General features: G+C 47.7%; 1 long non-coding RNA gene and 1 pseudogene across 1 annotated transcript; both read right to left on the bottom strand.

Moving 5' to 3' along the window:
* Window positions 1–1,308: 1,308 nt before the first annotated feature.
* Window positions 1,309–1,436, bottom strand: LOC111753473 (small nucleolar RNA SNORA2/SNORA34 family; annotated as a pseudogene).
* An 8,565-nt stretch (window positions 1,437–10,001) lies between these two features.
* LOC106029035 (uncharacterized) lies at window positions 10,002–13,029 on the bottom strand. The gene is made up of 2 exons (XR_001202676.3): window positions 10,412–13,029; window positions 10,002–10,217 (listed from the first exon to the last, which is right to left on the bottom strand). It is a non-coding gene; the product is annotated as an uncharacterized LOC106029035 (long non-coding RNA).
* Between the last annotated feature and the right edge of the window lie 76 nt (window positions 13,030–13,105).

The raw sequence follows: 13,105 nt of genomic DNA, 5'->3' as shown, positions 1-13,105 counted from the left end.
GGAAGTCATCAAACCTCCCCTGGTAAGGGAAGGCCCAAATCCACTCTGGTGCCTCCTGCTGCAGAACCCTAGACAGCTGAGCAAGAATAGGGGTGAATCCATAAGGAAGGCCGAAGAAAGATGCCCAAGATATACAGTGGTGAAATAGGCTAATGGAACATAGGACCATATTTGCAAGAAATGACCCCAGAACTCAATGTCTGTTTGTCTGTCTCATCTACCTCTCTATCTCTATCCATCCATCTATCCATCCATCCACCCAGCCATCCAGGGTGTGTGTGTGTACCTATGTGTGTAAATGTACAGGACAAAGTCAGGAAGGAAACAGTCTAGGCTTTGTTCTGTACATGTCAAACAATGATAAGGTTTTAATTTGAATGAGGGAAAATTTGAAGGGCATGAAAATGAAATTTTTCTATATAGAAGTTTTGCTTTTTTTTTTTAAATGAGAGGTGTTCCCCAATAATGTATATAACTATTTTTTTAATATATAGAGACCACTTTCAGTAAGGCATTGTGGGGCATACCTATAATCCCAGCACTCAGGAGGCTGAGGCAGGAGGATTGCTGCAAGTCTGAGGTCAATTTGGGGTCTCAAAGTGAGTTCACAGCCTGAACTACACAATGAGACTGTCTCAAAAAAGCAAAAACAACAAACAAAAACACTCCACTTTTAAAATCATTAGATAAAAAGGTAGTATTTTCAGATTTCTCCTATAAGCCTGTATGGTTTTCCTGTTAGTAATGTTGAGCTGAAGCAAGGGCCTCATACATGCTAGAGAAGGGCTCTACCCTTGAGCTACACCCCCAGCCCTTTTTAAATTTTTTAAAATTATTTTTATTTTAAAGGGGGCAGAATTAAACACAACAAAACAGAACAAAATAGGACATAAGAAAGCAATGTAAGAGATAAATTTCAAAGCTAGACGATCTGAGATCTTCACTATCATATTGTCTCTTGTTTTCTTCCAAATAGTTGTTGATGTCTTCATATACAGAGAATTCATACAAAGCAACATAGTATAAAACTGATCTGAACAGAATGAGGAAGGTGTTTTAGGTCTTCAAAACCAGTGGTCACTAATAGCTGTTGTAGAGTCTCTCGAATAGCTGTCCATATTTTCATGTATACTGAAGATCAACAAAATAAACCAGGCTGGGGGGTGGGGGAGGGCTTGGTTTACCAGCGCTGCAGGTCCCAGCCTGGTGTGGGTCCAAGTAAACGTCCATGGCTCGGGTCCGGGGCCATTGGGGCCTACCATACTCACAGCCCCTTATGGGGTGGGGCTGTGTGGGGGTGTTGCTTTAAGCTGTCTCTTTCTAATGAATTTACCATTTTACTGTTCAAGTTCTGAAATGGCCAACAGACTATAGAAAGACATCTCTTTAGGCTCCTGCTTGAAACCAACAGCGTTTTGGCCTTGATTCAGGGCCAGGAAAAAATTTTTTTCAGACAAAATGTCATCCTGTGGCTCAGGCCAGCCTTTGCCGGTACCGGGAATCAAAATCACAACCTCGCACCTGTCAGGCAGATGCTTACACCACTGAGCTAAATCCCCAGCCCCTTGTACGCTTTAACAACCGGGGAAAGAAGCACCGAGATGTCTCTGAAATGATTCTTCCCGCGGCCCCGGGCCCTGCCTGGGACCCAAAGCTCTGCCTTGGCAGCAGTGCGGGCTTCCGGCCGGAGCCACCCAGAAGGCTGCTTGCGGCTGCCAGGGTTACCCTGGCTATCTGCAGGGTCACGCCTGCCACCCCTCGCCACTCCCGTCGGGTTGCACCGCAGGTGAGCCTGCAGGCCAGGGAAGGAGCTGCAGGGCCGGCGCTCAGGCAGTCCTCCTGCTTGCCAGCGAGTGCCCAGCCTGACGCGTCTCCTTATTAACCTGGCGCTGGCGGACTCGGCGCCTGCAGAACCCGAGCCCGGCTCGGAGCGCTGAGGGTGTGGGGTAGGGGGCGCCGCAGCTGCGGTTGCTCTGCCAGTCCCTCCAGCGCGCTACCTCGCCTGCGCGCTTCTGCGCAAGAGCCTGGGAGGGGCGCGCCGGGTCGCTGGGTGCCCCCCGCCTCCTCCAGGTCACCAGGTTTCCCAGGCCTCAACCCATCCCCAGGAACCTCGGGACCTCCAGTGACTGTGGGCCTGGCACAGGCGCAATTCGGCACGCGGAGAAAACCCGCACAGGGCCTGGCCTCTTCAGCTGGGTGGCTCAGAGCGCAGCGTCGAAACCGGGCACAGAAGGGCAAACGCCCCGGGGTCGCACTGCTCTGCGGATCTGAAGGGCAGATTTTGGGGAACTAGAGCTGCACATTGATGAGTGAGGGCCTTGGTCAGGGGCGCAAAGTGGCCTGGAGGAAAATGAAGGGAGCACCAATGGCCACAGCACAGGGTGTCACAGTTAACAACACAGAACTCAAGTGCCAGAACAGGACTGAATGTACCCCCTTAGGAGGATATGAGAGACCGGCCACAATGGAGCACTCGGGAAGCTGAGGCAGGGAGCCTTCTGTGAGTTCAAGGCTGGCCTGGGCTACATAGAGAGTGCAAGGTCGACGTGCACTGAGTGAGACTCTGTCTCAGAAAGGAATGATAGGAGTCTGAGATGATGGGTAAGTGAAATATGCCGCTTTGATCATTACATAACACACATGTATGTTAAAATATCACATTATACCCCCACAAGTATATACAACCATGTCAAAAATAAAAAATTAGATTGGGGATATGGTTCTGTGCTGCACTGCTCCCCTAGCACGCAGGAGGCCTTGATTTCCATCCCCAGTAGCCCATAAATTAATACTAAAAATTAAAGAATTAAAGAATAATTGTGGCCTAAGACTGTTCCCATTCTGGCTTTTTTTTTGTACCAGAATCGAATTCAGAACCTTGCACTTTCTGTGCTGCTAAGCTACATCCCTGGCCCATCTCATTCTGAATTGTTATTAGTCCTCCTTACCATCGGCTTATCACAACTCCAAACTATATATATATATATATTGTGTGTGTGTGTGTGTGTGTGAGCGCTTACATGCGCGCCCACACACATACACAGTCCTAGTAATGCCACTCTCTTGACCACAGTCAGACAGGATAAGCCAGCTGCAGGCAGAGCAGGCTGAAGCCACTTGTGATTAGGTTTCCTTTAGGATTATTGACACCAAAAGAGAAGATGGCCAGGCTTTTTTCACTGGGTGTGATGATCAGTATATCAGATTTTTTGTAGAAAATAAAACCAGCTAATGCGAAATTTAAAGCAATGCGGACTGTGTCCCGTGACAAGGAAAACCTGATTCAGGAGACCCGCGATGGTGTTTATGGGCCACTTGCTCACTTTTCTCTGAAATAAGATTCCAGATCTGGACACCTCCCCCGACTCCCAGCTTCTGCTCCACAAAGGGGAGGGATATTTTCACTCCACAAGGAAAATATCCATTCCTCCTTTCCTGAGGGGAAAATACTTTCATTTTCGCCCTCACTAGTTTTAGGGCCAGTGAAGAATTCTGCTATATTTGCCCCAAAGAGCATGAGCTAAATTCCCTCTGGCATTGTTTGCAACGTCTGGGGCCTGGAAGACCCTGTAAGCAGCTCAGAAAGGCTCTGGCCTCTGGAAAATCACAGGGCGCCTGGGACCCAGCCAGGAACGGCAGCTCAGCCTCCCAACCTCACTTTCTGCTCTTTTTCCTCAGAGAGCCTGGAAGCCGATTTGCAGCTGCTTTGTTGAATGTGCCTTCCTTGTCCTTTGTAACCATGGCTCTGGTCTGGCAGAGTGTTTCTTAGGTCAGGCTCTTGCCGAGCCAATGTTTATCATTTGAGAAATTTCCATGAGTCATAGACAAAGCCCACAGCAGCTGCACCTTCTATGGGAGTTTCTGTCCTGGAAAGGTTGCAGAGGAAAAGAGCAAGGGGCTGAGCCCAGAATGCAGTGCTTGGCCGGGTCAGGGCACAGGACTCGCTCTCCTCTTCTGTCACTGGGACCCCCTTCCTACCCAGGGACCCCGAGTCCCCCAGGGAGGGCCCAGCCCAGAAAGGAAGCCCAGAAGGTAGCGGGAGGAAGTGACTCACTGGCTCCTGGGGTGGGAGGGGAGGTTTTCCACAGGATGGGCATGGAATGGGTGAGTGATTCCTCACACCGCCAGCATGGAAAGTCCAGCGAGAGCCCCACCTCAAGATGACTGTACCCGAATTCACTGACCACTATCCCAGGCAGTGCAGGCGACTGCAAGATACAACCTGGGTCTCTTCTGTATGTGCGGCTCCTAGATGCAGGGCTGAAACTACTTGGCTCCCATGTTGGGGAGCTAGAGAAATCCCAGTCCTCTGCAGCTGGACTCCTGTGGCAATTTACTGATTTTTTTTTTAAACACAGGTCCCATGTCTAGAACCCAAATCCTACTGATTATCCACCAGCACTCAAGGGCCTGCCATAGCATGCCAGGAACAGACCACTCCACAAATTGCTTAGTGTACAATAAACCCTTTTTTAATTAAGGCTTTTTTTTTTTTTTTTTTTGGTGTTGGGAGTGTGTTCTCTCATGGAGCCAAACGCTCAGCCCCTCCTGTATTTCAGGGCCTCAGGGGCTCATGCAGGACCAGGGGTGCAAAGGTCCCAGGGCCACATACAGTAGGGTTGGTCAAAACACTAGGCAGTGGCCTCCAGGCCACTCCAAGACCTCCCTGTGGGGGTGGTGACGACCCTGGTGTCTTAGTGGTAACAGCAGAAGGGTTACCCTAAAAGGCACTGGAGTCTCACACCCCAGCCGCCACCCTTGACTGTTTCTGGTGGAGTCACCCTCGGCTGTCACCCTGAATTTCCTCCTAGGAAGAGCTGAGTTTCTTTAGTTGAATCATCGTTCATCGTTCAGCAACCTCCTCCCAAGCCCAGATGGCAAAACCAGGCGGTGAAGGCGACAAGGAAGGTAAACTGGCTGTCCCCGCTGTCCTGTGCGTCTCAGCCCACAGGAGCTGGGTGTTTACTGAGACCCTTGGGTGTTCTCCTCCACCCAGCAGAGTGAGGTCAGCCAGCTCCTGTAGCACCCTTGGCCAACACAAGTGAGAAGCCCCACTGGCATCAGACCCACTTTCCTGCCGGGCCAAAGACCCAGCATCAACCCTCTGGCTCAGTTGGCTCCATCAGTTGGGCTCCTGAAGAGTCCAGAGAGAGCCCAGCCACATGGATCTTCATAGAGGGGAAAGAAACTCCTGACATTGCTAAATGTCCAGTACAAGTTCGTGTTCTCTAAAGTCAAAGAATGAATTTTTGGAACAATGGCAGTTAAGAGCAGAATATATTTATTGAGAGAAAGAAAGCTTCTGTCTGAGGAACTCAGTAATTACTCTCTAAAAAGCTGTCATGTATGGTGGTGCATGCCTAGCACTTGGAAGGCAGAGTCAGGAAGACTGCTATGATTTCAGGGCCAGCCTAAAGTACAAAGTGAGCCCTTGTCTCCAAAACCAAAAACTTATAAGCGGCAGCATGTCCAGAGCCAGTGTTTTCTCAAGCACTTTCTTCCCTCACTTTGCTAACTGCACTGTCCCAAATTCCTTTTCTTTTTTTTTTTATATTTCCTATTACACTTCCTCATTTTTTTTTAATTTTAAAGAGGGCAAAATTAAACAGAACAAAACAGATCATAAGGAAACAATTTTAAGAAACACAGATTTCAAAGCAAGACTACTGGAGATCTCCACTGTCTATCGTATTGTCTCTTGTTTTCTTCCAAATAGTTGTCCACATCTTCACACACAGTGAATACATACTGAACATTATAGTACTAAACTAATCAGAACAGGATGATGAAGGCTTTTTAGGTCTTCAAGACTAGGCAATAGGAAAGTCAACATTAGCTGCCATAAAATCTCTCATTCTCTTTGAAATAGCTGTCCATATCCTTACATATGTTGAAATTAAACATAAGAGACTAATATCACTCTGAACAGTGAATAATAGTATTGCTAGATTTTATATCATAATGCTACAGAATTAGCACTGGGTATCTTAGTGTTTTCTTCTTCAGAGTATCTGTTCATTACATCATGTATTATATAATCTGTTCCTGTAAACTGTTTAGAAATTCTACACGTGTATACCTATCCTTTCTGTATTACAGGGAACAACAGATCAAAACAAGACAACAAAATAAATTCCTAGAAAAACATGAAACGAAAACGACATATAAAACCACAATACTAGGTAATCTACAGTAGTTACTATGCTATCTCTTGTTATTCTCAATAGAATTGTCTACATCATCAGGTACAATATAATTGAACGTAGCATTACATATACATGTTGTGTTTTAATAAAAACACAACATTGGAGGCATTGTAGGACTTCAAAAACAGTTAATAATCAAAGCGGAATGGGTATCTTATTGCATCTTGTCATCTTCAGAGTAGTTGCCTCTACTCTTAGACTTGATACTATCAAGCATACCAAATTCGAATAAAATCAGTCAAGACAAAACAGCGGTCTAACAAACCAGTTCAAATAAGATCAGTCATAGTAAGACAATGTAAGTAATACAGGGCTTCAGTTTAAGTTAATAGGAAATTAAACATAATTACCGTAGTATATCCTGCTATTTTTGGGATAGTTGTCCGTGCCCTCAAATCTAGTATGAGTAGACAGAGCGGAACAAAATATAATCAAACTAAACAGAGCAATAAGACTAATGTGGCTTTTAAATCCTCCGGCTGGCTCTACCCACCACTGGATCAATTTCCAGCACTCACCACAAATTAATGCAGCCTCCACCTTGGCTCCATTCTACACTGCGCCATGTCCTCCCGCCAAGAGCCCCAGACTTACCAACTTCCATTTTCAGCGTTCACGGTGTCAGTGCGACCGTGAATGTTTGGACTCCCTGGCACACCCAGCACAGCGCAGACCTGTCCCAGTGAGCGCATCTGATCCCAGCCTTTCATCCACGTTTTTCTTTTTTTTTTCCCCCAGTTTCTTCGTGGGTCATGAGAATCACTCTCCTTCTGTCTGGTCTTTTCCATGTTGTTAAATTCTAGCGTCTGAGTTATTTTTCTCAGAGAGGCTCTCTACCCTGCTACCTATCAAGCCACCATCTTCAGAACTCCCCCGAATTCCTTTTCACAGACTGGCCTCTTCCCTTCCTCCTCCAAGCCTGAGCCAGTGTCAAACTCTCTGCATCTCTGACTTGTTGCTGCCTTTAGCTTCCTAACATTTTTCCTGATGATTTCTTGTCCTCTTCCTCCTTCTGCTTCTGTCCCTATCTTTCCTTCTCAGTGTGCAGATTCCCCCAGTGTCTCGTTGTTCTTATCTCCAGACTCACACCTCTAACATCTTCACCTGCCAGGCTTTAGAATCCCATGAGGATGGGTGTGCTGCTCTTGGAAAGCTTGGGGAGACATGTGGGGTGCATAGGACTGGAGCACCTCAAACCTGGAATCCAGCTCACCTCAGCCAGGAGATGACCTCCTGTCTCTCAGGTCTGCCCATTTCTGGGATCTAATTGCTGAGTCCAAGGATCAGCAATGTGACAGCAACTCTGATCTGGGTGGTGCACATGTGTCTGTGCATGAGGAACCCTGGGAGTGTTCATTTACCCCTACTCTGGGTTTCCTTTTTAAAAGTTCTCCCCAGGCTCCCTTAAACATCTACTTTAGTGGCTGGCTTCAGGAGCCTTTGGAGGGGAAGGTGCAAACTGGGTCCTCCCACCTTAGACTTCTCATAAGCATCTCTAAGGGAACTTACAGTCCAGGAGGGTTAAGAACTATGGCCCAAAATTGCTGTCCCATTTCTTGTTCCATTTCTTCGTGGTTTTCTTCAAAGAACCACTGGCTGTGCAAAGCACACGGAGCTGTCGAATTGTTAACATTCTGGAAGCGAAGTGGAAGACAACCACGCTCTGGGAAAAGCTGAGCAAAACCCCGGCCATGCTCTGGGAAAAGCTGAGCGAAACCCCTTGTGGTGCCCAGGAAGACAAACATGCTCAACCTTTAATTAAAGTAACTGCGGGATGCCAGGCCTTGGGGCTGCCTGGTCCACGAAACCCAGACAGAGCAGTGAGGAGAGGAGTGTCCAGGTGTGACCTCTGCAGACCCTGCCTGTCTTCCAGCAAACCTCTCTGCCATGTGTGTGTGTGTTGAGGCCACATCTGGCTCACTGGCCATCTCTCAGAGGTTTGGTGTGCACTGCCTACTCCTCTGGGCCCCAACGAGCATCTCTGCTCCTTCCCATCTGCTCAGAACCAGACAGCAGAGGTACCTATCTATGGGGGGTCACCACTAGTCATCTCCCAACATCTACTCTCCCTTCTGCTTAGTACCTTCCCCCTCCAACTTCTTAGCTGAGCATAATGCTAGTCAGGAAACAGATCGTATCTCACATGTGACTATGTTTCAGTCAATGAGATAAAAGGGAAAACTCTCTGGTACTTCTGGGAAGTTTCCTGGAAAATGGAGAGTGCCATTTTTACCCTGCCTTCCTTCTCACTGCTGATAGTGGGAAAAGGATAGCTGGAGCTCCAGCAGCCATTTTAGAGTAGGGAGTAACCTTGGGAAAGGAGCCTATGCAGAGCAAAGCAGAAAGAGATAGATCTCAAATGCTACCAAGTTGACATGCCAGGGTTGAACGCTGTGCCTCTGTGCTTCTGTTATAACTGAAACGAACTTTACATACCAAAACCTGACAGTGGTTTAAATTACTATTTTGAAGTCTGTATGATACCGACAGTGTTTTAAAAAATGCAGTCTCAGCATGTGGGCCAGGAGCTTGCTTATATTCATTCATTCCAGAATGCGCCTTGGGGATGCACTCATGTTGTCTTATTTTTCATATTTTTATGGTACATTCTTCCTACAGACACTTTCAAGAGCTTGAACTCTCAGCCTTGAGCCAAGTATCTGATGCCCTTATTTGTCCCTTTCTGAGAAGTGCACTTGCTCATGTGTGTGTGGAGGGGTCCATCATCCTGAACCACGATGACAACTACACTTTGGAAATCACCAACATGGCTATCAGGAGGGCTAAGATTAAATAAGCAGACAGTCGTGCCTTATAGCAATTATGAAGAATGATTCAATGATAATGCAGGTCACTGAGGCAATTATTAACAGCTATAGTTCACTCTGTGTCTAGCATAAAGCCATTATACAAAACACCAAAAAAGGAAAATACATGCACCGGGCCTATTTCTCAGCCAGACTGGATGTGGAATCACTACCAGTCATTACCTTAAGGAGGGCTTTGAGATTATGGAACGTATAGGGAGCCACTGAAGCTTGAGATTGATTACATATGTGGGGCTAAAGCAAGGCCAGCCCAGAAAAAACAGAAAGTCCAAAACAAGCTATGTAACAAGTTGTTCCAGCACCAAGAAGGCAAGGGGCTCAGGCCTGCCAAGCAATGGGCTGCTAGGCAGAGGGGCTGAAATTGACATCATCTTTCCCAGTATATAAATAAAGGTGTTACAGTGGTTGAGTTCCTTTCCTCCCATCAGGAGGATAAAGGCTCCACCTGACTCCAGTTTTGTCTTTTATTTTTCTCATCTTCTCACTGGTCCTTAACCCCAAGAACCTCAGGAGCTGCATGGATCACGGCAGGAGAGTCAGGGTTCTAGGGGCCTCCCTTATTGTACCATATTGTCATATCACTAAACTTACTTAACAAAAGACACAAGGGCAGGAGATACGAAGGAAGTAAATTTGTGGGAAGGCAGGGGAAAGATTCAAAACGTTTTTTCTGTACTCTACCTTCTGATAGGGTTTACCCCTGGGCAAAGGAACTTTTTTGAGACTAGTAACACCTATGTGTCTGCCACCTTCTCAAAATGAATTTATTCTTCCCTGCCACTCATATCAATGGCTTCAAATGAAAGTACTTGTGTGTTCACAAATCAAGTATTATATTTGCATAATGCCTTCTAAATCAGAAATGGAGCGCACGCATGCTGTATTCAAAGAGGGACTTCATATGCTGTAAGTCTACTTTGACTGCTGTAACATTGCCGCACACAGACTGGGAGGCTGGAGACACAACTGAGACTTATTTTTATTGTTCTGGAGGCTGGGAAGCCCAAAATCAAGTTACCACAGACAGCTAAGCTAGACAGAAATTCATAGGCAGTCAAACAAGGATGAGCCCTCGAGGGAGTCAGCACGGAAGATGAAAATTCATCAAAACTGCAGCTGTAGGAACATCCAAAGGAGCCCAGTCCTCAAGACTGAGGCAGGATGGCCTGGCCTTCATGTCTCCCTAAGGGGTAAACAGCAATTTGAGATTATTCTGTAATTAGCAGTACCCAGTCCAGTAAGTCCAGATGGGCCTCAGGTGTCTAGATGAGTGACCAGAACTTCCAGATCCATCCTCCCATCCCTTCCTGTCCCTTCCTTAAAAAATACCTTTGTTCTTCCTGTGTTAAAAGATAAACCAAAGTGAATGATGCTTACCGTACACTCCTGCCAGTGCTGTGCTTTCCTACTGGACCAGTATTAGCTTTGTGCCATCCTTGTGATCCTGCCGGTTGACTGCAGTTTGACCCACGGTGTACCCATCTTGTGATTTTGCTTGACAGAACATTCGCAGAGCAAGCATGTCTGGGGCCACCCCTTTCCAGGGCTACCTGCTTTCCGGGATCCCTCTTGTCTCTCAAGAACTTTCTCTCCATAAGCCTTTCCTACTCTTCACTTCTGTCCTCATTCTTTGATATTCTAGAGACACGAACTCAGCACCACTGACCTCTAGCAGGCTGAGAGTTATTTTTTCCTGCAGATTCAGTATCTACAAGAAGTAGGACCTGGTTACAAATCTTGGTCCTCTGTGTGTGTTCATAGGGGGAGGGGCAGAGGAGTCTCTGGGTTTAGGGCACTGATGCCATTCATGGGGGCTCTGCCCTTAGAACCTGATCACTCTGGAAGGGCGACCTCCCAATAGCAACAAGTTAGAGATCAGGCTTCCTCCTTTGGGGGAGCACATACACATTCAGCCTACAGCATTATGTTAAAACTGTTTTCCTCTGTGAAGAGGGATGAGACTATTTAGAAAGACTGGATGTTAAAAGAGCAGCTGAAGTTCAACGGGACCCTAAGAAAATAGAGGCTCATTTCCAGCCATGGTGAACCAGCACACAAGTTTACCTGTTAAACCCATGAACATCTCCAGATAACGATGCACTCACTGGATACCTGCAAATATTTATGACATATGAAGGGCTGGCCCTGTTCATATAAGTACATCTAAAGTATCTTTAGACCTCAATGAACCACCAGTCTAATTTACTAGTACAGTAGTGGCAAATACTGTATTCCATACAGAGCTACATTAACAGTGGGGAAAATTCACAAATGCTGGATATTCCAAGTGTGATCTGAGGACCAGCAGCATCTGCATTGCACAGGGGAAGCTGAGACCCAAGCTTTGCACAATCTCATTTTAGCGAGATCCTCGGGTGATGTTAATTGTTACTAAGATTTGGAAGTGAACTGCAGGATTACAGGAAGGTCCACTATCCATCCATCCCTTGGGAAGTGGTGGCATAAGTGACTATGGCAGTCAGAAAGAGCACAAAGGATACTAGAATGAGAAGTTTAGCTTGGAAGAGTGCACACTCTGGAAGGTGTGGAAGATGAGACAATGTGGCAGGAAAGGCAGGCCAGCACCAGTGGCACAAGGGCCACTCTGACTTACTGAGGATGCTGGAACAGAACATCTTAAGGGCAGTAACACCATTCAGTTCTTATGTTTGGATATAACTGGAGGCAGAAGTGAGAGGCCATGGCAGACAGACACATGTCCTTAACTGAATAAGCTTGAGTTTTAAGACTGGAAAGAAAGCCTCCTGGTTCCAGGCAGCCACCACGTCCTCTGCAGACCAGACCCTCTGCAGACCAGACGGATAAAGTTAGACACACAATTTCTCAGCCTGTGATCTGAATCCAATAGTAATAGCTCACCTGCGGAGTGTTAGAAATGCAAACTTTGAGGTCTCACCCAGTCTGTACTGAGTAGGAAACTTACAAACGTGACTTGGAGCAGCCCTGTTGGAGTCTACCACAGACCTGCAGCCAGTGGTAAAGACTTAAAATTGCCCCAACTTCCTTATTGCCTTAAAAATAAAAAATAATGCGAAACGGTCTATACTGAGAGGGCAGAACAAAAACCACATAGAGCAGCTTTAAAATAGTACCCAGAATTAAAATAACAAGCCTGAAAAACCCCATACTGACTGCCTTGTCCAGAAGCCTCATATTTGGGGAATTAAAATAGTTTCGGTATAGACCATTATGTTCTTGGCAGCCTAAATTACGTACAATTTAATGTGAAGTAACCTTCCCACTTGTAAATCCTCCCTGATACCCTCTGGAAAAGCGCTGGGGTTCCTTCTGGCCCCCTGCAAGCGGTATGTCTGGTGCAATCGCCCGTTAGGAAAACACCATTCTCGAGCTGAAAACCCAGATCCAGAGGGGTTCGGCTGCGGCTGCCTCCACCCCCCGGTCACACCCCGGGCCTCGGCCCCTCCAGGACCCGGTCGAAGATAAACAAATCGCTCCCGCGCTCCCGACGGGAGGTGAGCGCTGACTCATAGGGAGCCCAGAGCGGGTCCGGTCGCCTCGGGAAGGAGGAAAAATGTGCAGATTTTTCCTCTCACGCCAGGGCCCGGTGCCCAGCTGGCCAATCATCGCCGGGCTGCGAGAATCGCACCAAAGTAGGTAAAAAATGTAGGGTGCCGCCGCCGGCGTCGTCGCCGCGCTCCCCACCCGCTCAGACCCTCGGCGCGCCCCGCCCAGCTGCACGCAGGCCCCGCCCCCGGAGGCACGCACACCTGGCCAGGTGGCTGTTTCTATATATGGGCAATGGCGGTGCAGTAGGCGGAGCATAGAGCGGTCACGCCCCTTACGGGGGAGAAGCCGGGTTTCTCCTCATTAGATGTCCTTTGCCCACTCCTGGTCGGCAAGTGTCAGCCCACTCTCCACCTCTTTGCCTAGCAGAGGAGGAAGGACCCGTCCACAGCCCTAAAGACTGCAGCTGGCTAAGGGGACTCGCCCTTCTGCCCCTAGCAGGTGAGCGACGCCCACGCAGTCCAGACTCCCGGCGGCCCCCGGGCTGGGGCGTAGCAGGGCTGGCCCGTTGCGTAGCAACGGCAG

Source organism: Cavia porcellus, unplaced genomic scaffold (genome assembly GCF_034190915.1).
Source record: "Cavia porcellus strain 051 isolate PalLab524CR breed Dunkin Hartley unplaced genomic scaffold, mCavPor4.1 scaffold_5, whole genome shotgun sequence".
In the NCBI taxonomy this organism is placed as follows: Eukaryota; Metazoa; Chordata; class Mammalia; order Rodentia; family Caviidae; genus Cavia; species Cavia porcellus.
The sequence above is the reverse complement of the archived record's forward strand: the minus strand, read 5'-3'. Positions and strand labels throughout refer to the sequence as shown.